At 44.1% G+C, this 25,447-nt stretch overlaps 1 protein-coding gene across 15 annotated transcripts in view; it reads right to left on the bottom strand.

Annotated features, from left to right (window-relative positions):
* The window catches only part of FOXP1 (forkhead box P1), a 391,241-nt gene that overhangs the window by 77,567 nt on the left and 288,227 nt on the right, over positions 1 to 25,447 (bottom strand). Inside the window, exon 1 of one of the 15 annotated variants that reach the window (XM_072876069.1) lies at positions 10,117 to 10,254. The exons of 13 other annotated variants lie outside the window; for them this stretch is intronic. The gene's annotated coding sequence lies outside the window, so the exon portion shown is untranslated. Of the gene's footprint in view, positions 1 to 9,900; positions 9,926 to 10,116; positions 10,255 to 25,447 lie in introns of those variants that run through there. One more of the 15 variants, XM_072876071.1, reaches the window with a different exon arrangement.

Below are 25,447 nucleotides of genomic sequence, written 5' to 3'. Positions count from 1 at the left end.
GATACCTAATGACAATGCTATGAATTCTGCAAGCTTTCTAGAATGTAATTTAGCTATTCAAAATAATCACTGCACTTGTGTTTAATTTGCAGACTACATGAGAACCATTTTGTCAGCCCTAGTAATGCAAGAAGACTATTTCCCTAGAAACCCACCCCTCTACCCTCCACCCCAAAAAAGGAAAAGAAAAGGAAGGAAAAAAAAAAAAAAAAAACAATAGAGGAAAAGACAAAACCCATATGAGTTTTAACAGTAATATTTAAACACCTTACTTTTCTATAGTTTCAAATCAAATACATGACAGCACAAAACTAGAAGCAGTAAAGGATATACTTTGCTAAAAAGGATCTCCTGTCATCTCATGTGTTACAATAAAAGGTAATAATATGTTTAGCACTTTTTCTGTGCACCACTTTTTAAAAAATCAGCAGACAATAGCTGATCAGAAGATAAAGGGTTTAAAAAAAAAATCTTCCAGTGTAGTAGTAAGCAAGAGAGAAATGCAGTATTAATTTTATGTAACATAATGTCTTAATATGCAGTTTATCTTGACTTTTTCACATGATTTGTCCTGTCATTTGCATAGCAAGCTCTCATTCCTAATTTCACAGTCATTATGCACTGATGTCCTGATTTCTCGGCATCACTAATTTTGATGAACTAAAAATGGTTCCTGAAGGTCAGATGCATGTACACTGCACATCTCCCCGTGTTGTTGTGTACATGTTGTGTGCAAGGGCCAGACACTGACTCAAAAACACTTGTGCGAGCCTTTGCTAGACTTTGCTCAGATGTCTCTGACACCCCATTAACGCAAACATGGCAAGGTCCTCTGTGCATTCCCCGTGGCACAGCGCGTTCCCACATACCTAATGTGGTCCAGGCAGGTGTGAACACAGGCAAATTAAGATTTAATGACGGGTCAAATGCCAGTCCCCCTGAAGCCAGCGGCACTTCTCCGTGGCCAGCATGGCTTGCCCGTGTCTACGGGAAACCACCGGCTGGCTGCTGTGCCGTGCCACCGCCTGGCCACGCAGGACTAGCTCCAAGGACACTGAGTCATCCGGATGGGTAATCCCATTAATTCAGAATATCTTAATCTGTAGTCTTTTAAAAATTTTTCTCGGAGTAGAAAATTATTTAATTAAATACTGCCGTCACTATCTTCACCCTGAAGCATGACTCACCTTCATTATTCTCATCCCCAGTGAAGTTTACTTTACCCTCGGGTTTGTACTACTTCTCATTGAAGTTGGACTGAGCAAACAGAAAAGGAAGCATGTTTAAGTATGTTTTCTGTGCCCTTCTTGGAAGATAGACAACACAAATACTCTTCAGTCAGATTTATGACGACAAGCAGGGATACAGACAGGAATAGGGTGGGGTGCTGTAAACCCTACACATCGGTGATTAATACGAAGGGCCGCATTCTGCCGTCAGCTATGCAGAGACAACTCCCATTCACTTCCATGGCTTTTTTGCACGTTTATCTTGGGATAAATCTAAGGATTTGGCCCTACCTTTGAAAACTGGCCATGTACCTTCCGGTGAAGAATCTCCTAGCTGCACGCTCTTTGCTAGAACAGAAGCACTTAACCAGCAAGGAAAAAAAAAAAAAGAGTTTTTCATATATATATATATTTTATATATATAATATATATATATATATTTATGTTTTTTATATATATATATATATATATATATATATATATATATATGACACACCTAGGAGTACAAGTTTGCATTGATCCGTTCAACTTCATTTTACCATCTGAAACCACATTTTCACACCACATCTGAGCCTCTAAAGAAGGTCCTGCCTTCCATTTATAAACATGGCTAACAGCCACATTTAGCCGAAGTTTGTGCTTCAACTTATCACGAAAGCAACTCATGGAAACCTTTTACAAACAAATTCAAATAAACCAGAAACTACCGTGTTAAAAATGGCATGCACGCTCCGGACAAGCGCGGGCACACGTACAGTTTGAGGACTTTAAATAGTTAAGAATGATGGCCTATATATCCACTCTCTTAACTCCCAATGTCCAACTTTTTCATGTAGCTAGTCCCTGGTAATACTAGGAATCAAAGGGCATGCAGCACCAGCAATAGGCTATTATAGCCCACACTTTATTACCCATTACTACCGAGGTCATTAGCGGTAAGAGTGATTGTACCGGTCTTAACCTATTGATCATTGTAACTACTATCATTTAATCCCGTGTTGAATGTCTGGAAAGCTGCTAAAGGCACACAAGAGAGAGTGCTTTAGCGCTGAGAAATATAGCCAAAGCTTGGAAATTACACTTTGATTCATAAAATCTAGCCAGTGGTTTAAATCAATAGTATTTAAAACAGTCATGTAAGTTCTTAACTACAGCTCTCTAATATTTATGGGTCCCTTTTTGAGTGTATTCAGTCAAAACTAAACTTTATTTTAGATACTGTGCAATATACTTTACATTACATTAGATAAAAAATATTTATTTCTGATATTTTGTCCGATAGTAAATGAAAACGAAACTGAGGGCTATAAATTAATTTTAGATTTCTATCTCTCCGATGTCAACTCAAATGTGTTGCCAAAAAAAATTACAAACCAACTTTAAAAATGGCTTAACTGTTTAAGTACATGAAAATGAGTGTGTTTTATGAGTTAACAATGAATCACAGAAGGCAGTTTATGAAGAACTAAAATAATTCTGTCTTACTGCCTTCAGGGAGTTGAAGTTCAAATTAAACTACTGGCAGATATATTTAAAGAATGCTAAGTTAGCATGCAGAACAGAAATCAATCTTTTCTTTTTTTAAGTTGTTTATTTCTCTTTTCCACATGGAACACGATTGTTGTTATTGATATGATTAATGAACTACTTTTGGTATTGTTGACTGATAACAATAGGGTGTGGTAGATACCCAGCTGCATGTAAACCTGGCAGCAAAGGTAAAAATACAGCTGCAATTTGGCTTTCGGAGCTGTACTAGTATAGACCTGCTGACATGCTAATACCATCAACAGCAAAAAATGTCTTTAATACTCACAATTGTTTTCAGACGCTATTTCTCCCAGGGTTTTGCCTGCTGTTCCTCCGCATCCCCCAAAGCCCTCCCGTCCCCCACAGTCCTGTCCGCTACCCCCAATTTCAAGCTCTGCAAACACGCCGCATTTTGGCAAGATCGACCAAGGAAAACTTCCACAAACTTGGGCCAAGTTCACCTTTAACTCCACAAAGGAGTTACAGCAGGGATGCATTTGTCAATCCTCCATACAACCCAGACAAGGGTCACGAGGATGAAAATGATTTAGTCCTATTTAATCATCTCCATTCCCCCATTTTCAGTGATATTAATATAATTAAATACTAGCTAAATAATTTCAAGTAGTTTAATCTTGTATGAAGTGAAAAAAAAAAGAATGCCATTTTCACACAACATGCCTTCGATGTTGGATACGGTTGTGGTCCTGTTAACTGTTAGCAGGCATGCATGGAAGATGGGGAGGATTTCCTTAATTCATAAAGAATAACTCTGCCAGAAAATCCTTCTCTCCTGCGATGTATGTTCAAACTTGATTTCAGTAAGATCTCATACCAGGCACCTTGGATTTCTAAACAGCAATTCTTCGGTTAAAGATTTTGTGATAAAAGTTAAATGGAGCAAAACATAGCTGATCGTAGAAAGAGCAAGTAGCTCAGGAACAGTTAAAACATACTGGACTACAAATAAAAACAGATACGGCTAGGCAACAACAAACAATTAACTTGAGCTGTCTTATTAGAAAGCTATTATGCCCAATACATTGGAAATGTAAAGAAATCTCAGCCGAAACAATGCAAAACAGCTTTGCTCATGCCACAGAAGATAAACCACTGATACACTGGCAAACAGAGAAGCACGATGCCACAAGCCAGAGCAGAGCCCAACAAAACAAGAAGTGCTGAAGGCAGGACCTGCTTCCACCCCGAGACTAAAACATTTCCGACATAATATTTCATCCTCTAAAGTAACAATAAAAAAATGCCGCTGTTAGAATTATTCACGCAGAAACTGCAATGCTGTTTCATTATGCAAAATGGAATCTCACTTTTAGACTTAGTTATTTTGCCATAATATAGTACAACACATTAAGACAGGTAATGTTTATTATATTAATGTAAAATCAGCTAAGTAGTCTGTCATTAGCATAACTGTAACAATACAACTGTATTCTCTCTGTAACAATACAACTCCCTATTAAAAGAGAGGGGGGGAAAACCCTCTTTAAAATTAAATTAGCATTTTATTATTATAATTTTGTTTATTGTATTTTATCAGGAGGGAAGATCTCCCTCTGACCCACAGAAGACAGTACGATGGGCTACGCTGACATTCCCCGGCATGTCAGGATGCCTGCTGTCTTCTGTATTCTCTTCTAGCTGAGGGAAAACGGGAATATTTTCATATTTGTTTACAGAATGAAACATCTGATCTTATCTACCACTTCTCATGCATACCAGGTTTCTCACTAAGTGCCAGGATAATTGTTTCTGCTATAATAAATACCCATTTAATTTGCATAAAAATATAAAGTTTACATAAATTAAATCCTTTCTACATCTAACATTTGTCAAATAGAGACTAAACTGGAACACACACAACCAAATACTCATTTAATAAGCTGAGTGAGAGTTCAACCTCGAGATTATAATCATCATTTTTCACATTTTAAAAAGTTATCATTTTTGTTTCCCGCTCCAGCATGAAAGGAAAAATTATAACCTGCTGTACACGGTTCTGAACAGTAGTGATATTTTATAATGATTCAGGTTTAAAAAAAAAAAAAAAAATTAAATATCTGTATTTTTTCCCAGAGTTTAGGAAAGGAAATGTTAGATCAACGTATTCTGCCAAAAAAGCCTCAAATAAACCAAAAGCAATCCTGCTTAGAAACATCCAAAATACCCCTAAAGCCCTTGAAAACCCCTTGAAACCCTCTCTCTCCCAAACACCCTTAATATACTGAGAATGATCATCACGTCAGACTCCTTACATTTGTGTATTAATTCATTAATACATTAAGGAGAGCTTAATTAAATAATAAAAGACTGTGATTGAACCGGCAACATTTAATATGCCTAGAATTTCATGTGAGCAAAAAGGAAGTGTTATACAGAGGGACCTTTGTTTTTTTTTCCTATGGCAGATTTTTGAGAACTGCAACTCCCAACAGAGATTTCTAGGGAAGGATAAGCCCTCTCTCCACTCCCCGAGTATTTTCTCCTGCAAGAGTTGAACCCATAGCTGCCTGCTCTTCAAACCTGGAGCATTTGAGAAGACATATATTGTCCTGGTCAGCTGAAAAAATTAGAGAGCTGGTTAAATCATGCTGTTTATTTCCCAAACCAAACAGAGCTCTGCTTAAACACCCCGTTAGGCTTTGCCACTCCGGTTGCAACTGTAGCCTTTATAACAGTTGTAAACTTTATTTGCTTAAAATGTGCAGTTTTTCACACCTATGACAGACACCTACAGCTGAACATCACAGCTAAGCACAACGGTGCAAATTAGATTCTAATGAGAAAACATCAGTTGCGTCTTTGACAATCTTGCCATTCACTGATTTACTTCTAATGAAGACACACTCCAACCAGCAAGCTCGCCGTGTTAAAGGTCAAAGCACGTTCAAAAAAATGCCTCACAAAATCAAGGCAAATGGGAAACCTGCAAAGAAACCTTCTCATAAAGTGGTGTGGCAATTAGAGTAATTGTGCAAAAAGCCGTCTTCGGTAAAAAGTAAAAGAAATTAAGCTGCCACTACTGTAACAGGTTAGATGAAAATCAAAATTTAATGTATTCTCCCTTGTGTCATCTTGTTTTGTCAAGACATCAAATAGAATTGGAAAGTACAAAATAACAAGCCCTTGAGAAATCACAGAAGCCGACCTTTTTGATGTTGTTGGTTTACCTTGTTCTCAGTTATTTGAACAATGATGTTTCAGATTTAAGGGCAAGATAAAGCTTAAAAATTAAAACCCGTTGTCAGTTTGGGGAGGAGGGGGTGTTGTCCCTCCCAAATAACAGAGCATCTTACCTAATCAATGAAGGCAAATCTGTCCGAAACTAGTGCACAGAACAATTAGCAATTCCACTTATTTGTTCAATACTCAGTCTGGGTTTTCTAACATTCATTCAACTTCAGTACAAACTACAGATCCTCCTGCTAGCAGAGGAAACTGTGCTGGAAAGGTTAAAAAGAAAAAAAAAAAAAAAGGCTGGGGAAGAGATATTTGCTGGTGCTGCTTCTCTCCCCAATCTCTACCTGGCCACTTTAGATCTGCAGATGAGTGCATCATGTATTTTTTTCCCCTTTCCTTGCAACTGGAAAGCGAAGCTGAGCAAGTAAGCACCTTACAAAAACAAAACAGTACAGACATTTTAACTGAACTACAGCAAAGTAGTTTCCAGTAATGCAGTTCTGCTTTCAATAAAACAAACAAACTGCTTAAAACCAGCCAAGCCTTTCACCAAACAATAACAAATTTAGCTTATGGTGTCAGGACTTTCCCACAATCTAGTTTTGCAGGTGTTGATAAAACTGCCCCTGCTACCGCTTTTCCCTAGCAAAGAGGGGAGAAAACAACATCAGTAAATTATCTTGCTACCAGGAAACATTTTCATAAAGTAAATCCAAGTGCTGTGTCCTTCCAGCTTAGGTTTGTCTACAGCAGCTCCAAAATGACTAAGAAATACAGAGCAAGAAAACGCAAGAGCTTTGCAACTCCTTAAACTTTTGAATGCAAAAATCCTTCTTCCCTTACCTTTCCTTCAGCTGCCCAGGGCATGCAATCACAAACACAGAAACCAAAGCATTTTACATTGAAACAGTGATTTGTTTAGCCTCAGTATTTTAAAAAATACATGATTCTCAAGCAACATCAGTGCTCAAGCATTGCCAGGTTAAAATGCTGCCTAAGAAATCACTCTGACTGCCTTACATCACTTTCAATGCCTAAAAATCCCCTTTAACCTTCTCCACACAACTGTTGCAACCCGTTTCTTCCTTGTACGCAACCAAAATCAACTCAACTTGTGCAGCCGTCAAAGCCCACCGTCCATTAGTGCAATAATCCATCTGTGACCCATTACAACCCAGGGGCGATACCTTACGACTCCACAGTGGCGTCTGATAACTATTTACACCCCAGCATAAATTTCAGCGTGGGGCTAAGAGTTACGCTTTTAAAATGTGTGGAGGGCTCATCCAGCTGTAGAAGAACGTGAGGCACCCACACCTTCCTATGAGCAGTGAGATCCCAGAAAGCCAGCGCTGGGCTTTCATTTCTTCCCTGTCAATCCCGTTGTATTTATGACTTTAGTTCAGCTGAGTGACTGGTCAGAGCATGTCTCAGAGCTTTTTTTTTTTTTAAAGCAAAAATAATGCTGCTTAAAAAAGGGAGGGCACAATGGTACAGCAGAGTAAAGTGTATGTTAAACAAGACGAAAAAAAAACAAACTGTAGCAAACAAAAAAAATTTCAAAGCAGCCCTTCCTATCATAAGCTTTCTAATGATTTATGGTTTACCAACTCAGCAAGGTTACGCAACACTGCATGCCTTTAGATGCATTATTTGAGTCAGTTGAGATTTAATTAAGATCACAGCCTCCAAAATCCCTGTCAAATGAAAATTCACAGAAGACAATACACTATATATCCTCATGCAGATAGTCTCCATTCCATGCTCTGGAATAACATAAGTTAATCCTCGTTTCTATGGTGGCAGACAAAAGTTCACTAATTTTGTTTTCTTTTGACACTTGTGTTGTTTTCTGTTTTATGTCATGAGATCATTCCCTTCTGAGAAGGGGAGGGGAGCTGATATAGGGGGAGAGGAGGGAGAGCAATATGTCTGAATATGGCAGCAGATGTATTTTGACATTCTCACAGCTCTGCTGTGATGTCATCAAGTTTTCATATAATTAACCCCTGCCAGTAAGAGCATCATTTCATGACATCTGTCCATTGGGAAGAGGAGGAAGGAGTTGGGGACAAAACACGACAAGTGCTTCAATCTTGCTCTCACGCTAAAACCAAAATCAAACAAAATTAAATTAAGGCTACAAAATAGCATTCACGTCTTCCATATCGGCAACTGGCTTCTCCCAATTCATTATCTGCCCCAGCTGCCTCCTCACCTCGGAGGTGCTCTGAAACCACACGCCAAGCACACCCAGGTCATCACCAACGCCTTCTCCTCCTGATGGTCCTGGTGTAGGGGAACCCCTTCGCTCTATAGTCCAATTCCTCTACATGCTAAACATGAGAAGGTCAAATAAAACAGTATTTCTTACAGGGAAATTGCTAGAACTTTACCTCATTCCAGTGTACTTCTATTTGCATTATCTTAATATCTGCTTGCTTATCTCATGGTTTAGAAATGACAGGTGCTAGCGGTCTTTTGTTTGACAGGCCACTACACAAATAACTGTCTTGCCTGAAAGGGCTAATGCACTACTAATGAACAATAAATCAACTTTGATTATAAAGTGTCAGACCAATCAGTTTGCAGTTCAGCTCTATCACCGTCTAGGCCGAGGCAGCTACTCTGTTTAGGCAGGATTTGGGTTTCATCTCTGCAGCCTTATCAATGAAATTTTTTGGAAGTAGCCACAGGAGATCACTGAAAGCCCTCTGACAGCAGATCTTCCGCTGGCCATGAGAAGAGGAGGGTGCCTGCTTTTAGAGGCTTCCTAGGCTGCTACTGCAATAAATATACAATCAACAAAAGCCATTTCTTAACCAGACAGAAGCACACTCTAATGACATATTCACATATAAACACCTATTTTAGCCGTGACTTTTAAAAGAGCTAGAAGCAAACAGAATTGCTTTTTCACTTCATGTAAAGATGCGTAAGACATCTGAAAGCTTTGCACTGTAAACATACTTATGAAGGGCCCGATCCGGCAAATACTAATTTAGCAGGCAGAGTGCTTACTGCTTGGGGGGGTGGTGCGAGGGAGAGAGACTCCTCTCCTATTATAGCTATTGCACATTCACGAGTCGTTCCAGGATTGGGCCCGGGAGCATCAGGCATAAAAATTAGCTCTGACCGAAATGAAAAAGACTTTAACATTTCAGTTTATTTATAAAAAGGCAAACTAGCCTGCGTAAGTCACTTTTTATTAGAAATAAACTTTAGCGATTTATTGTAGTTAGCAATTCAACACTCATTGCTAGAATAAATCCAACCATTTCGTTTTCATAAACAGATCTTAGTCACCCCGAATGATTCACATTTCCTGCCACCAAACTTGTTTTTATTTAAAAATATAAAATGGTAGCGCTTCAAATGCCGGCACACGCACCCAGACCACGGGGTCGCGTTACCGAGTGGCTTTTCCCTACCACCGGCAGAAGGACAAGTCGAAACCCTCAGTGTTTTGTAAAACAAGCTGGCTTGGAAGGAGTTAATTCCAAAGAGGAAGAGTGTATATGCACTTTGCTCTAAACTTACCACCCACTTCCTAAGGGTTCCCTCCTCCCCCCCCATCACCCTCGAAAAATCATCTCATTTGCACTGAAATACTGGCTCGCAGGGTTGACACTTAACTCGGCTACATTTAGATCCCATTACATTTATTTCACTGGGGTTCGTAACACTAGTCAATGTCAAAAACAAAGCTCACTCACTTAATTTCCCCCTGGTAAATTGACTGGCGAATCCCTTCAGCAATCCCGGTTCCTGACATTTAAACCTGACAAAGTATTTTACCCGGCTCTCCGCGCTTTCCCTCCTTCCTGGCTCTCCTTCAAAACTACAGCACTGAAGTAAGAACCGCCCGGCGAGCTACACGCACCCAAACTGTCAGAACAAAAGACAGGCAAGACGCGAAACAAACACAACCACTTTTAAAAACCTGTAGCAAGTTGCCAAGCGCGCACGCTGCACCTCCCTCCTCTCACACGCGGCCGCGGCGGCGGACACCGCGGGACCGGCCAGCAAACTCGGACCCGGACTCGAGGAGTCGCGGCCGCGAAGGCTGAAGCATCCTCGGGCTCTCCCAGCCGCTCCGGGCTCCTTCCGCCGGGCTGGGAGCGGGCCTGCCCCCCACCCCCCCCCCGCGAGCACCCACCTGGGCGGCGGCGGGCGGCGGGCGGCGCGCCGGGCCATGGAGCGGGCTGGCGGAGCGGTGCGGAGCCTCCGCGGGTGCGGGCGGAGTGGCGGGGCGCGCTGCTCGCGGGCTGCCGCGGCGCGCCGCCACCCGCGCGGCCCCGCCCTGCGCCGCCGCGCACACCCCGCCCCGGAACGGGGCGCCCCGCGGGCCCGGCCCTCCTCCCGCCGCGGCGGGCACCGCGCTGCCCCCGCGCCCTCTGACCTGCCCGCGCCCGCCAGCCGCGCTCCCGCCGGCGGCCCGTCCCCGCCGCGCTCCCGCCCGGAGAGCGCTGAAAAGCCGTGTCCCGTCGTCCCGTCCCGTCCCCCCCCCCCCAGTAAATCTGTTCGCGGGAGCGGGTGCCCGCAGCGGGGGGAAGTGTCCGCGGGCGCAGTGCTCCGGCGGCCGCTTCAGGCGCGATGCGGGGGGGAGCGCCGCGCAGCACTCGGGGAGAATCTCCCCCCGCTTCCACGGCAACTTTCTCTTCTCCCGTGAAAAGTGGCTTTTACTCTCCTCTCGCCTTTCCCGACAGTTCTGCCCCGAAAGCTCGGGATTCTAACGTCAGAAAATAGTAACGATAATTAAAAAAACACCACAAAAAGCCGCTAACGGGAGTTTACACCAAACCAGACTGCTGCGCCCGGCCTGCGAACGGGAACGTCTTTCCCCTTCTCCCTTCACAAAGCAGAGGGGGATCGGTCCCCAGCACCGCGCCGGGATGCTCAGACACATCCCAGGGCCGGGGCTCCCCCGCTCTGCCGCCCACCAGCACCTGACCGGCGGCAGCCGCCGCTACCTGTTTTTCAGGCAGCCGAGCCCTCCGGTTTAGTGGAAGCGAAACGTGGTGCTTGGGTCTGTGGCACCCTTGTAACAGCGGGGTTAGCGGTTTCACGTCACTCAGAAGCAGCTTCCTCACACTCTCACGCGGGCGAGCTCAAGGAAACACTTCTTGCGACCCCCCAGACTGCAGTACGCACACACCCCCGTCAGCGCGCTGCCTCTAACCCTGGGACTGCCACGGGCCCGGGAACCTCTTTCCTCTCGCCCAAAAAGCTACTGTCCACTTCAGCCCGGGCAGCAGTATTTGGTAAAATCTCCCCCGCTCTGTCAATTTTATTTTTTTACATTTTCACATAGTTTCTGAAGGCAAAATTGATGCAGACAGTTACTTCACATCCAAGCAACTGAAAAGACAGCAGCCGCCCTGACACCGTTCCCAGGCAGAACCGTACTTTCTTTGCAGGAGTCGAGGGCTGTTAGACAATAGCCCCATTAGTTATGCTGCTAAAGAACCTCACAAGAAGGAAAGACAAAGGACCCAATTTACTGACAACTTGTGATCTGATGTTAAATGGGATGTGATACGGATTGCTTTCCACCCTAAAGTGTTTTCGTGTCAGATAACAAATTTATTAATGGGATTTTTTTCAGGTCACAAAAATGTGACCCCACCCTCTTATGAATATTTAATAAGGGACTAAGGGCATCTTTTGCAAGACCCTAAATCTGCCAGAAACAGCCTACATGAATCAGAAAGCGCCTGCCTCTTAAAGGGGCACACATGCATCGAGCAGGTCAGCACATAAAGGGCATGGGAACAGCCGGTATTTATAAGTATTACATGTATGCAAAGTCAAGCAAATAAATACGCACACACTCCAACACACTGGACGCTCAATAATTATATAAACTGCTAATGCATGCGATGAGCTAGTAATAATTATCGCCTGCGCTTGAGAGAATCCTTCCTGTCCTGGACTTCACAGTAATCTCGAGGAGCTCAGACCGCTTCGGAGAATATATTGCAGAATACTCAAACTTTTCAGCAGTTTCTCTTGCGGACCACCTACTTCTCCCCGCTGCATTTGCAAAGAGCATCACTGTGGCAGCATCCCCAGCTGCACTCATGGCAAAGAACCATCGGTAGGAAACAGCTCTGTGCGTTTAACACACCCTTACTACCTCTGCAGCTGAAACACAGAGGGGCCTGCATGCCCGGGCAGCCGCTGCAGACCAGCCATAGGATGCTCCACAGACCTCAGTTCGGAAATCTTCTGATCTGTCTCATCTTCCTCAGCATGTACTTCTCGCACACACACAACTCCCAACCCTATCAAGTCACATCTTCAATCCTTATTTTTGAATATGGCCATATCCAGGTACATGCAGCTCAACGAAAGACCACTGCCCTCCTCCTTCTGCCCTGATTGCTGGCTGATCACCCGCCTTTGGACCAAGCTCTGACTTACCATATTCTCAAAAAATAAAAGGGGACTCTGTGAAGCCTACCACTTTGTTCAAGGCATCTGTCTTCTTTCCGGGGGCAAAAAGCGTAATGTGGCAATGCAAGCACAAGGCTGAGAGCTACACACAAAGCAAAAGCATAGTGCTGGCTCTGGCACTGACAATCCTCCCCAGCCTTGGACAAGTCACCTAGACATTTTTGTCGGGTTTTTTTTTTGTTTTTTTTTTTTTTTTTTAATGTCTATCACATTGAGGATGCTTCTCTCTCTGAGAGCTCAGTTTGCAAAATTTCTGGCCTGGCTCTGGAGTTGCCTGCACACCCACCACTTCAAAGGCAGTCAACAGCCTCAACATCTCTGCCTCCTCATCTGCAAAACGGGGATACTACTACTCATTTCGGGATCTTCTGTAGACCAATATTTGCAAAACACTTTGAAAATGAAAGATGCCATCTAAGCACTGAGCGCTGGCCACAGAACCTGCAAGCCATATTTTTAAAGCATTTTATACCCTTTCATATAAAAGCTTCATACCTGCAAGCTCAGCCAACATCTGCTGTGGGCTAAAAACTTCAGTCTATTCCCGTAGTAACGGAGATGGTAGCACTTGTTAAGTAAGGTCACCATGAAATATAATGCATTTCTAAGCCAGCAAAATATTTTAAAAGACCAAGAACCACCATAAACTCCCACTTTAATTCCACTCAATTACGGAGAGTCATCACAGAGACAATCAGACAGGGATGTTCAAAACTGAACACATAAAGTAACAAATCAAAAATAACTGCAAATGAGCGTGGCAGACTAGGTGGCTATTTGGCACGGCGTGCCCACGAGTTCTGGTTCATATTAAGTGGTGGTATCGACACCTAGGTGAAAAAAAAAAATCACTGGAGTATAGCATGGATATAGGCTCTAAGGTCCAAGTCAGGTAACAGATTATGAATTATGATGAAGATGAATGCAGTGGAAGAAATGGTTTTGTTATGCCATTATTTTACATGTACGCTTTATTCACAGACTTCTGCAGGTACCTATCCATGCATAGCCATGGACTTGCCTATTGAAAGCCCCAGCTGCCTGCGGGGCAAGGAAGAAAGAAAAGACAAGACATTCACATAGTGCAACCTCCTCTAATCAGAGTTAACCTGCCCTAAATTAGGAAATTTTATGTCTAATCCCAATACGACGCAATTTCTACCTAAGACAGCAATTCATCTGTTCCTGTCCTGGGGATGTTCCCCTGGGCAGGCAGGGCGAAACAGGTCCCCTTTTGCTCTCTGGCAGCAGATGGTGGGCCAAATCCTCCACCCCCCTCCCCGAGTACAAATTTGGGAGTAATTCAGGTGAACTTCGGTGCCGGCGCTGCTGCGGCACAGAGGAGCCTGCCTGCCCGCTGGAGCCAACGCCAAACCTGGCAAAGGCGAGTGCCAAATCACGCTGCTCAGCACACGGGCTAGAGCCACCGGACGGTTTACAAGCAAGCTGCTGTTTGCAGTTCTGAGGGAAAAAGCCATCTTGGATACTATTCCCACTCCTGGATCCCCAGGCCCATTTTTGTAGGGTTAAATCACATTTTCCTGTTTTGAGAATGCTTCATTTTCCCTTGTTGCCATTTGAAAGACCTACAAAAACAAATGGGGAAAACAACTGACTAAACAGGAAACAGTGAAACTTATTACCCACAAAGTGCTGAGAAAAAGGAAAAAGTAAACTTTTTTTTTTTGTCATTTTTAATAATCTCAGCTAATGCCCCCATGGTAAAATTTTCTTCAGGCAGAAAAGTGATTTTTAGGCTGATGGTGTCTCTAGCAAAACAGAACAGCAAAGCAATTAACATTTCAGTAACACTTGTGTCCCTGTTGCTCTTCTTTTTTTGATGTGAAACTGTCATTTTCCTTATTGCCCCTGCAAATTCTGCACGAAGAAGGCTCTTTAAATCCCCTCAGTGTTGTACAATGGTTTAAATTTCACTTCATGGCATGCTTTAAATTACCATTCACATCTTCATTTAATGCATCATTTTATAATGCCAGTGTTACTAGTTAATTTATATATACACAGCAGGATGTGTCAACATTCAGGTGAGTTATGAATATGATTGTGCAGGAGTTATGGAAGACATTTCAGCAAAATTATGGTTCCCTCTAAACATAAAAATATTAATAATGAATCAAACATCACAGGTAAACAACAAATTTTATATAATTGCACCCCCCATGCTTCCAGATAAATAAATAAATAAAAATGGCAACATTTTTGCTCTGCATTCATATTTGATTGATCTTAATAAATTGCCATCTCCTTTCCTAATAAACTGTAATCTCTTGTTTCCGCCACGAAGTAAAATTTATTAGCACACTCTTCTACCAGCAGGTCTGCATCACTCACAGCACAGTGTGCAAATTGTTCCAAGTATGCTTGGGCATTATTCATAAATTATTTTTCTGCCCCAAAGTACACAATATATTGAAAGGTAATCACCACTAACTCTTCTCGGTTACTTTCCTTAATTATGTGAGATAGCATTTATGTCACGTACAGTAGAGGAAATGCTGCAGTTTCCATTAAAACTCTATTTTTTTGCCACGGGTTGAAACATGGGTGTTCACACAGAGAAAAACCTTCTTAGGACAGGAAAGACTGGAGGTGGTATCTGGTAGGAGATGGCAACACCTCCACTTGAAAAGAACAACCTCTGTCTACCAAAATAACCTACAGGGCATGACAACAGCGATGGCTCCGAGAGGAAAAGTAGGTGTTTTGTCATGATGTTAAAGTTGCCATGGTAAGAAAAAAAAAACCCACAGAATGAAACATCAACAAAACAAACGTCAATCAAACACATTTTTGCCCGTTAAGTATTAACCCGTGAACTCCTGGCCAACCCAGAGAGATCATCTCTGTGCAGGCAGGCGGGTACTGCGGGCTGGAGCTGCCCCAGTGCCCCCGGCTTTGCATTTTGAGGTGGATCACCCCGGTCTGGGGCTGGTGCAGGTACAGCTGGTGTGGAAATATAGTGTTAGACGCACTGCCCTCTCCTGGTAATCTCCTTCTATCATCAGGAGACTTAATGCTTCGCCTCGTCGGACAACCACCGCAAAGAATCCCCTTCTAAAAAACCATGCCTACTTCCACAACAACTTATACACACACCCCCCTATGTACACACATGTATCGCCACAGAGTTAAGTTACAATAAATCGGATTAAATATGGGCCCTTTTATGTAGAAACACTATTGGTCCGTTACACGGCTTGCTTGCACGCAGCCCAGGAGTGCCAAACTACATATTCTGGTTCATCCATGAGAATAACCTGTATCACCGCTGGGCATCTCACCATTTTTTACTCACTCTGTTGGGAACGTACGTCGGCGTATTTTCAATAAAACACCTTCTTAGCAGTAATGGGCCACTGTTCTCATTTCAGTGGTCCCCAAGGTTTCATGATACAGTATATTTAGCTGGCTCATAGTTCCAAGTTTTCCTCCAACATTCAAAAGGTGTTTTTAATTTTTTTAAAGAAGGCAGCCATGGGAAGAGCTTTTGCTCATCTTTTCTTTAAAGAGGAAAACAGTTAACTTTGTACATGCAACAAAACAACTCGAATTATTTCCCCAAGAGGTGTTTAGGCAACAGCCCTCGTGGTTAGACAGGAGTGCACAGAAAAGCTGTGGCGCTGCTGGTGCTACACAGGGAAGGAGTTTGCAGCACCGGGATCTCTGTTCCTGCTAGAGCGAACAGGCAGCACCACAGCTCCAGGAATCAAATGCACCCCCAAAATGCCAAAAAGCAGCAGAACAGTGCAATTTGCAAAGCTGGCAAACAATGCTAAAGCCAAGAAGACTTACTGCAGGCAGGAGGACACAGAGGAGCCCTTCAAGATGACCTCTGGTTGCCATACTGGACTCGCAGGCTACGCTTGCTGCAAGGCAGCACTGAACTACCAGGAGGAGCTATTAAAGGTTACCATCCCGAGTTCCCCTGTATACGAATAAAAATCTTTTTTGAAAGCAGGGCATGGTGAGGGAGGCCTTCTCACAGCCACCACCCTGCGACGCACATAGGGTGCTTCTCCTCCTCGCTGTCTCCCTCACTCAGCCCGGCAGGACAGGGGCCAGGAGGGGAGGAGAAGCTGGTGGCACTCTGCAGGGCAGGAGGAGACCCAGCTTGAGCACAGCCATCCCCTGGCCTTTGGCCACGTCAGTCTTTTTGATGGTGCACGTCTGGTTTCGCATGGACAAGAAACAGCCAGCCGTACAGGCTAAGCAAACATCCCAACTACGGGACCTTGCTCTCGGATCCCTTGGGGTCATCCGACCAGCTCAGAGTCCTTTGTGTGGCACTAAGCAGGGCTCGCTGTGTGCTTTGGGGTTTTCCTTTGTACTTCCACTCTGGCCCTTCACAGCGTAATGCCACGATCCATCACTTCTTCCCAAATAAATGGGGCCCAAACTGAACTCAAGGACAGGGTCCTCCCCTCCCACCTCCCTTCCCCAGGCAAAGGGGACTCCTGTCTGCAAGCAAGGGTTATGACCCCTGGACGTTTCCTATCCAAATCCGGCTGCCACTTATCCCAATCCTTTTCTCCCCACCCTGAGCCACAAGAAAAAAGATGATTCTGAGAGGTAGCGGGTCTCTGAGCCAGGAGGGGATGCACTGGGGCAGCCAGGACCCACTCCTTCGCTGCACCCATCATGGCAAAGGGTGAACAAGCAAATGAAGGAATTTTTCCAGGGCCCCTTAAAACAAATTTGCCTTCCCGTAGCAAGAGAAATCCCTCAGATGTGCCTAAAGACTTGGGGCAGGCCTGCTTGGGTTGGAAAAGCACAAACTCACTGCAAAGTGTAACAACAGAGGAATACTGAAAAAATCCATCTCTGCAAGTCAAACTGTTCTTTATGCTCTGGAAGGAGACGACAATTCTCTGCCATTACATGCAGCCACTTCTGGGGTGGATGGTGGCAGCAACTTCGCCATACAGAGCTCTGGAGGAATTTGGGACACCTGAGGCACCAAATCCTTCACTCGAATGAAATTGCAGGGTGATTAAGCAGAGAGAATGTAACTATCCAAACTGTAATTTGGCCAGCACAATGGATCTAACACCCCTATTCTTGAGAGAAAAAAAAAAAAAAAGAGTACTGTATTTGAAGTTCAAAATCTAATTAACTATTTGAGAGAAAGAATTCTGTTTTTAAAAGAAAATTCCTAACAATATAAAGAGAATTAGTGCCAAAGTTTTTGAAGAACCACATAAAACGGTATGAAAAATGTATGATACTGTAATAATAGGAATGACTGGATTTGCTCAAACGTTCCTTATACCTTATAATACAAGAATAAAATACAGTGTAAATCCTTCTATCTACATAAGTTCCCTGTACAGAAAAATCTCTCCTTTAATAGGTTTACACCTTTAACATGTATTAGTTTGGAAAAGTCCTAGGGTATAATTACACATCTTGGCTTGGCACATTAATAGCTGTTCCCTTCATTTACTGATTTCTTTTACTGGTCAATTTGCTATTTTACTATGCTGCTCTTACAGCTCGGCTTCACAGCAGCACCCTCCGCCAGCAGACCCTGTGCTGGGAAGGGGAGAGGGTCCAAGCCGGCCATGGGCTGCATGCTGCCTTAGGGAGGTGGTTTTTGATACCTTGCTCTCAGCCATCTGCACGTATGATGCTCCTCTGGGATGCGGCACTTGCATCCACGTGTGCCACCGAGCCACAGGTCGCAGGCAGAAGGAAGCGGAGCTGCCCTCACTTCCTTGAAAATCTGTGCAGAAATATGCCCTTTGGGCCCAGGAGAAAACAAGTCAGGCAGGGCTTCTTCAGGGATTCTTGCCATCTTGCTGGTCATGTCTCCCTCCAGGTCACTGTGGACCATGCGTGTGCCCCCCAGCCCCGCATCGTGACGTGCTGCTTCCTCTCACCGTCCCCACACCGTTTCCTCCCAAACCCCCTCTGCCACCTCGCATCCCTTGATTCCTCCTTTGCTCCAGGCTTTTCCAGTTGTCCCAAATTCTGCTCTCTGCTCCCCTGGAGCTCCATCCTCATTGCCCCTCCTCACCTTCCCTCTCCCCAATGGCTGGAGAGACCTGGAGAGATGCTCACCTGGGACAGAATGCTGACCTAGCTCCACCAAAGAGCTGGGAAAGAACCATTTTCCCATCATAGAGAAGGGAAACCCTTAATGATCTATCCTATCAGTCCCTGCAGGTTCACTTTGCATCTCTCAGCCCTAGGCTCAAAGGCAAAGCTGGTGTTCGCTAAGCCTCCGTCCAGCTTTTACAGGTTTTTTTGACAGTTTAAGAGGGTTTTCTTGTGTTATAGCGGAGCCATTCATTTAATGGCTTTTCAGCACTGCCATTATAAACCAGAAATTTTCAGGTGTTTATTACTCAGCTTTAAAAATTGGCTCTATGCTGAAATTTGGCAAAGTGTCAGCCTAGGAGAAAATTTTATTTTTTGCCAATTTTGTACTCTAAAAAAAAAATGACCCCATTTTGGCCTCCATAAAAATGCAGCTTTTGCTGCCTCTGTGACACTGGTGAAGTAACAAGTCAATATTGTAATATTGCCAGCAGAGCTGCAGTGATTTAATGCCTAAAATTGCTTTGAAGGTGAAGAGTGCTATTGAACTGCTAATTATTAACTATTATTACTGATCCTGCCACACAACAAAGATGCGAACAGAAAACAAAGGAAATATGAAAAGTCACTGGAAAAATGAGGCAGAATCGACATGAGGGTCTGGTGCTGAACATGGACGAGCTGGAAAACAAGAGTTAGGAGTGCTGGCAGGGTGGGGCCCTCCAGCTGATGGAAGAAGAACGAATGAACTGATATGGAAATAATGGAAATATTATTTTTCATTTTCCAGGACAGTATTTCAAATACAAATAAAATACAAATGATACTGTGTAGCTTGCTCCATGCCAAAGCTAGCAATGATGTAGGATCAAAATCAGCTCTAAACCAAGCTGAACTGAGGTCAATAGGGACCTCATATTGCTCAGCCGGAGCCAAGAGAAACTTTGCCATTTATTTCAACATGCAGAAGACAGAGCCTTGAAGGTGCTGAGGACAGGTGACCCTGCCTCAGCGGCCCGGCAGACATACATCGACATAAAAATGGGCTGGGAATTTCAACGGGCCCAAGAGATGTAAGCATCCCCTAAATCTTCAGGATCCTTTCAAATCCCATCTGCACAGGGGCGGCAGCATCCACATCACATGCGCCCCAAAATCTGACCTAGGCTGATCCGACTTAGCTGAACAGAGGGGAAAGTAAGCTATCTCCACTCTAAACCTCCCAAGCCACTCCGCTGTATTACCTTCTTAAGGGACTGAGGTTTCATAGAAGAAACATAACAGAGCGAGTATTTCTTCTTTGGGGAAAAGGGTGAGGACCAGGAGGCGAGCGTGGTCAGGGCACACTTCCATTTGGAAAATGCTGTATCAAAGCAGCACAGAGAGGTCATTGGGGCTGCTTTCAAACATAGAAAGAAGGGAAAACGATTTCTCTTTCTGGAAACTTTCTGCTTGTCTAAGTGGCAGCTATTTAAATACAATTAACAAGCAAATGATTCTAAAATTACAATACATTTAATAAGGCAGCATCACAAACAATTTGCATCTCATTACATTGTTTGAAGCTGCAGAATCAGCCTCCCAAATGGGTTGCACGTCAAGTGGGAAACCCAGACATAGTCATCAGCTTCTGCACGGTCCTCTGACACTGGACACGTGCCGGGAGGACGGCAGGGCGGAGGGGCTCGGTGGTCCAGCCGAGCCCCTGGCCAGGCCAGCCCCGTGGGGAGTTCTGGCCACAGCTCCCAGCACAAGGAAGGATGCCACGAGCCAAAGCCTTGCTGGAAGTGGGTGTAAAACGAGGAAGGAAGGAAGGAAGGAAAAGGGTGTGTGTGTGTGCATGTGGGATGGGCACTCTTTAATATACATTTGTGAACAAAGAGTTTAAAGAGATTTCAAGCTATTTACTCAGCTATATGTATATAATTAAAAGTTTACAGATTACACTGCCACAAACCTTCTGAGACTGCTGCTGGGTTTGGACACACATTAATTCCCAGGAGCCTCCTTCAGTACAATCCCATACTGATGCGTGCAGCAGGAAAAGCCTCAAACAAATAACAGTTTTAAAAGCTTCCAACTCACTTTCAACTGTGATTTACTGTGGTGGCTCCATTTAACCTGGAGGATGCAGGAGCACTTCCCAGATCACACACCACTTCCTCACGTGCCTTTGGCTCCCTTTAGAAAGCCACGCTGCCACACCAAGACCCGCTGCCTGGATCACATCCTAGGATGCAGGCTTTGCTAGGCACAGCTTTGTATGGGTACCCTTGTGGGTAAGGGCTGCTGTTTTTTCCTATCAGCATAGCTCTTGCCATACAAGATCCTTCTGTTGTAGCCCATGGAGGGAAGTGATCTGGCAGGAGGCTGGTGGGAAGCCGTCGCCAGTGGGAGGGAAGGAATATACACAGTAGCTCTACAGGTGATGCATTACAAATTCCCAGATGAATAAGGAATGCACCTAAACAGACTTAATTTCAATTATCAGAAGGCTTGAAGGCGAGGACATCCCTGAATAAGTCACTTTTCACAATCAGCCTCAAGTGCTGGCACCATCCGCTAACAACAGTGACTTATGCACCAACCACACCTTTAATCCAAAAGCTTGCTCCAAAGTACTTCATGAACTGAAAAGGCACAAACAATACTTTAAAGTTCAGTGCAAGTTCTGATACAACCTTTTACTTTCTGTGCCTAAAACTCAACAGGCTCTGGAGCTGCGTGTGACAGTTGTTTAACGCTGCGCAGCACAGTTATATACAACACTGGCAGGAGAGAGCGAGAAAATAGTTTACAATTGAATCTGCAGAGGAAATTTGGGTAAGCTGAATGTAATTATCCATTTGGAAGCTGGCCAAGGGCTGGGACTACTCAAAACCAGGAGGGAAGCTGTAAGAAGCAACCGGTTTTGCTCGTCCTTTGAAAGGCAGCACCTCCGAGCTGCCCCGTGGGCTCTCCCTCGGTGCTCCTTGGTGGGGAGAGCGGGGCCAAGCACATCACCTGTGCTGCTCCTGCCGGGGAGGCTTTGCTGGGATCCAAGGGTCCTGTACTGCTGCTGCAAGACCCGTCAGTGGTGACAGGGGGCTGGAGGCACTCACGCTTCACAGCACCTCTGTGAAAGGGGTGGTAGCTTGAGCCCGGGGGGGGGGGGGGGAAGAGAGAGATGGAAAAAGTGACTAATAATAAATAAAAAACACTGGTAGAAGCAAACCAGTTGTTGTCTTTCCAAGCAATGTGCATGCAACCGGCTGCTCCGGGTGCAGCACGCTGGAGAGCCCTCCGGGTGGTTCCCGGGTCTCTCCATCCCCAGTGCCGTCACCGCCAGCGTGTGTCACCCCAAAGCTTCCTGCCCAGAGATGCCACTGACTATTGACACAGGCCTCATGCATTTCTTTTTCAGACCTGTGGTTTTGTAGTTTGTCAAAACAGGATACTATTTAAATTTAAAATGTTACGATTTAAACAAAGACGAAATAGTTATTGCTGTTTTAGCAGCCAGACATCAGGCACTCCTCATGTACACACCGTTTTTTGTTTTTAAAAAACCTTTGTCCATGTTTGCCAGCATGCTATCTCTGCGAGCCTGGATGCGAAGACAAGTGCCTAAGCAAAACAACGATCACTTTCTATGAATTACTGAACATGTGTAATTCATTTATCTGTAATATTGTGCTAAACTCAGCTCCAATTAAACAAACGAAAACACCTGCTTAGCACACATAGATCTTTCCATACCTCAGGGGAAGACACATCAGTGTGCTCTGTAGTACAATCTGGCTCAGAAGCCTACACTAACAATGCAAAGCTGGGATTTCTTTTTTTTTTTTTTTTTTTTTTTTTTAAATGCACATAGGCAAGGAGATTAAAAAAAACACAGTTAGGTTTTGGGAGAGGAGTATTTGTTTTTAATATTTCTATCTTTAGCATGTGCAGTTCTGTAACATTTAACCGCTCATCGGGGGCTTCTCATGGGCACTTGGACCCGAGGGCATGCATTACTCCAGAGAAAAAGATGGGATAATGAAAACTTTAAAACACACATAACTGGCCCCAGACCTCATGATATTGTAAAATTTCCAAAGAGATCTTGCACTAACAAATCCATTGAGTCAGGGGAGAAGACGTTTCCTTCTCTTGTTCTGCTTATGGACCACAGGCATCCACCAGCACTGTGGGACGTCCCTGCTGTCCCCCAACATTAACGGGCTGGAAATGCATCGCAGTCACACGCAAACCAGGGTCACCCCAACCCACCAAACACGGGTCGAGACCACTCGAGGCACCCCAGATGACCAAGCAGCAGCGAACGAGACACAGCCTCATCTCACACATGTTTTGAACCAGCTTAGGGGCATCTCTTTGAGGGGGCTTCGGAAAGGGAGGTGCCATGGGCACCCCTGCCCGGGGCTGGTTTGGGAGCCCTGGGTACTTTGCTCAGTGCAGCAGCCACCATCAGGAGAGCCTGCAGCCTGCCAGATCCCCTACACTTAACTCATTTCCTATTCTTTACTCAACTGCCTGCAGACAATAAGCTGTCAATCAGATCCCCACAAGAACATTTACAATTATCTTCCCTCTCCGGCACCTCAGCATGGCCCCGTACGAATAGCTCCATCCTAAACTGTTCACACATGAGCCATTTGCAACTCTTCTATTGCCATAACTGCCCTGACTTGAGAGGCATGTTAGGAAATTGAATTTCCTCGTGTTTTCAAATAAAAGTACTTTGGTGGCGAAACACAGAAGCAAAAGAATGGGCCTCCTACAGGTGTGAGGCAAAAGCAACCAAGAACGGAAAAACTGCCCCAGTAATTATTATAGCATCCTGTGCAAGGAATAAGGCTGTTTGCTGCTTTTTTTTAGTTTGCTTTTTTCAGCAAAATCAAAGCTACAAACTGAAAGTGTTTTTTTTTTAATTTTCGTTTTGTTTTTCTTTCCTTTTTTTTTTTTTTTTTTTTTTAAGACAGGGTGGTCCCCTTCGCTCACTCCTGCAGAATTAGCAACAAAACAACACCACAATTTTGCAGCTGGCCCTGCTGCTCTGATGTGTCCACTGCCGGGCTCTCCCAGAAGAAATGGGTTTGTTTTTCTTCTGGGTAGACACAGCTGAGTGAAGGACTCAAAATGAGCACACTTTCCAAGCAACAAGCCGAAGTACAAAATAACAGTGATGGAAGTCATAAACATACCTTCCCTTGTAGTGCCAGCTGCGGACAACGTGATTTAAAAATATCTTAACTACGTTCTGCATTATATTAATGCTCCTATTCCAGACAGGAATCTCCAATACTTTGGGAGCACTTTCCAAATGCTGCAGCCTGCGAGCCTGGCCAGGACGGGTCTTTGGGCCCATTCCTAATAGCACCGAAATCATTGCCATCGCTAAATTAGGGTCAAATCAGTACAGTCATCATTCACTACACTGTGACTTTACTGATTTTCTGCTCAACTGTCTGCTGAAGGGTTAGCATGGTTAACGGCGAGGAGGCATTCACTCTCCTATTAATTGATTTGGGTAGCATCTTTGACGGCTGTCAAACAGAAAGGTAACTATTGCCATTATGGCTTTTTTCCTCCTATTTTTAATTCTTGCACAGAATATTTCTACAACCTTTTCTGATGAAAAATAACCTATCTGATATTTCCCCTCTCCTTTAAAATGTTTACCCTGCTCCGAATCTGCTAGGTGTAATATCATCAAGGCAGGTCAGGTTTCAGAGAAGCTAACGGCTCCGCTGTGTGCTCCCACCACTTTGAAAAGACGAACAATAGTCCCTCAAGTGTTGCTGCCGGTGGCACAGCAGCAATTCACGACGGAGGGTTAGAAATCTGAAATTAAAATAAACTGCTTAAAACCTGCAGATACAGAGAGAGATGCAGGAGACCGAATAAAATGGGACAATCTCTTAACCCAATCAACAAAGTGCTCATTGTTCCAGTTTAAGACAAGTAACGTAGCAATAAATATTGAGCAAAGGAAGTTAACCCGTATCCACAGCCTTTGAATAAACACAGAAGTTAAAAGTAAAATCAATGCAAGGCCTTTGGCTCTTGCCAACTTGTGCTTTACTCCTTCTTGCTTGGCCTTGTTTTTACTTTTGGGGATTTTCTTTGCCTTCTCTCTTGTTATCCATACTTTCCTGTATAAACTCCTTATCACACAGTAAAAGGACAAACAGAAGGAACCACCAGCGCACAATTAAATGACGTGAACAACAGTTCGGTTGCGTTCTGCAAATCCACCTGGCTGCAGATAACCGGGAGGAAGAGGGCAGGACAAGACGCTGACCCACAGTCCCCGTGGAGCTGGGGGAGCCCCCACCTCCTACCCACACCCTTTCCCCCATGGGTGGCCAGATGCAGCCCTGCAGACCTCTTTAACCACCAATTCTAATTTAATGTTTACCCTGTAGGATGGCATAGACAGCATTTGGCATCTCTGGAAGATACAGGCACATTCATCTCTACCACAAACGTTTGAGCATCCAGCTCTTGATCTGAGTACAAATAAATGCCTTGGTTAGTTCTCATTTTTCGTGAAGTGGTTTATCCATTCCCGTGCCAACACCTCAGCCAGTAATACAGGTTTTCACAGCGAGCATTAATTCTGACTTCGCTTTTAAATCACATTTTCTTCATTTGAGCATTATTATATTCCATAGAACCAGGCGTGAGCATCATGCAAAAGGCATTCTGGTCCACGGTTGTGAATACAGCTGTGTAGGCAGAGGAATATTTGTTTTCCAAGTAATTTGTGCACATTCACAAAATTACAGCTGTCTGCAGTTCTCCTGAAATATCTGCCCTGCTGTTTACAAGTCATAAAATATAATCTGTCTTTTGTAGGGTTTCAATTGGTAAATTTGGAAAAATATATATATATGTGCATTATTACTTTTTTTACAGTCGGATTGGCTGTTCCCCATTACATACTGGCTATCAAGCCTATACAACACCAGCACTAACTT

The sequence above is a fragment of the Ciconia boyciana genome, chromosome 11, assembly GCF_034638445.1.
Source record: "Ciconia boyciana chromosome 11, ASM3463844v1, whole genome shotgun sequence".
In the NCBI taxonomy this organism is placed as follows: Eukaryota; Metazoa; Chordata; class Aves; order Ciconiiformes; family Ciconiidae; genus Ciconia; species Ciconia boyciana.
Note: the sequence above shows the minus strand (reverse complement) of the source record. Positions and strands in the feature narration are given on the sequence as shown.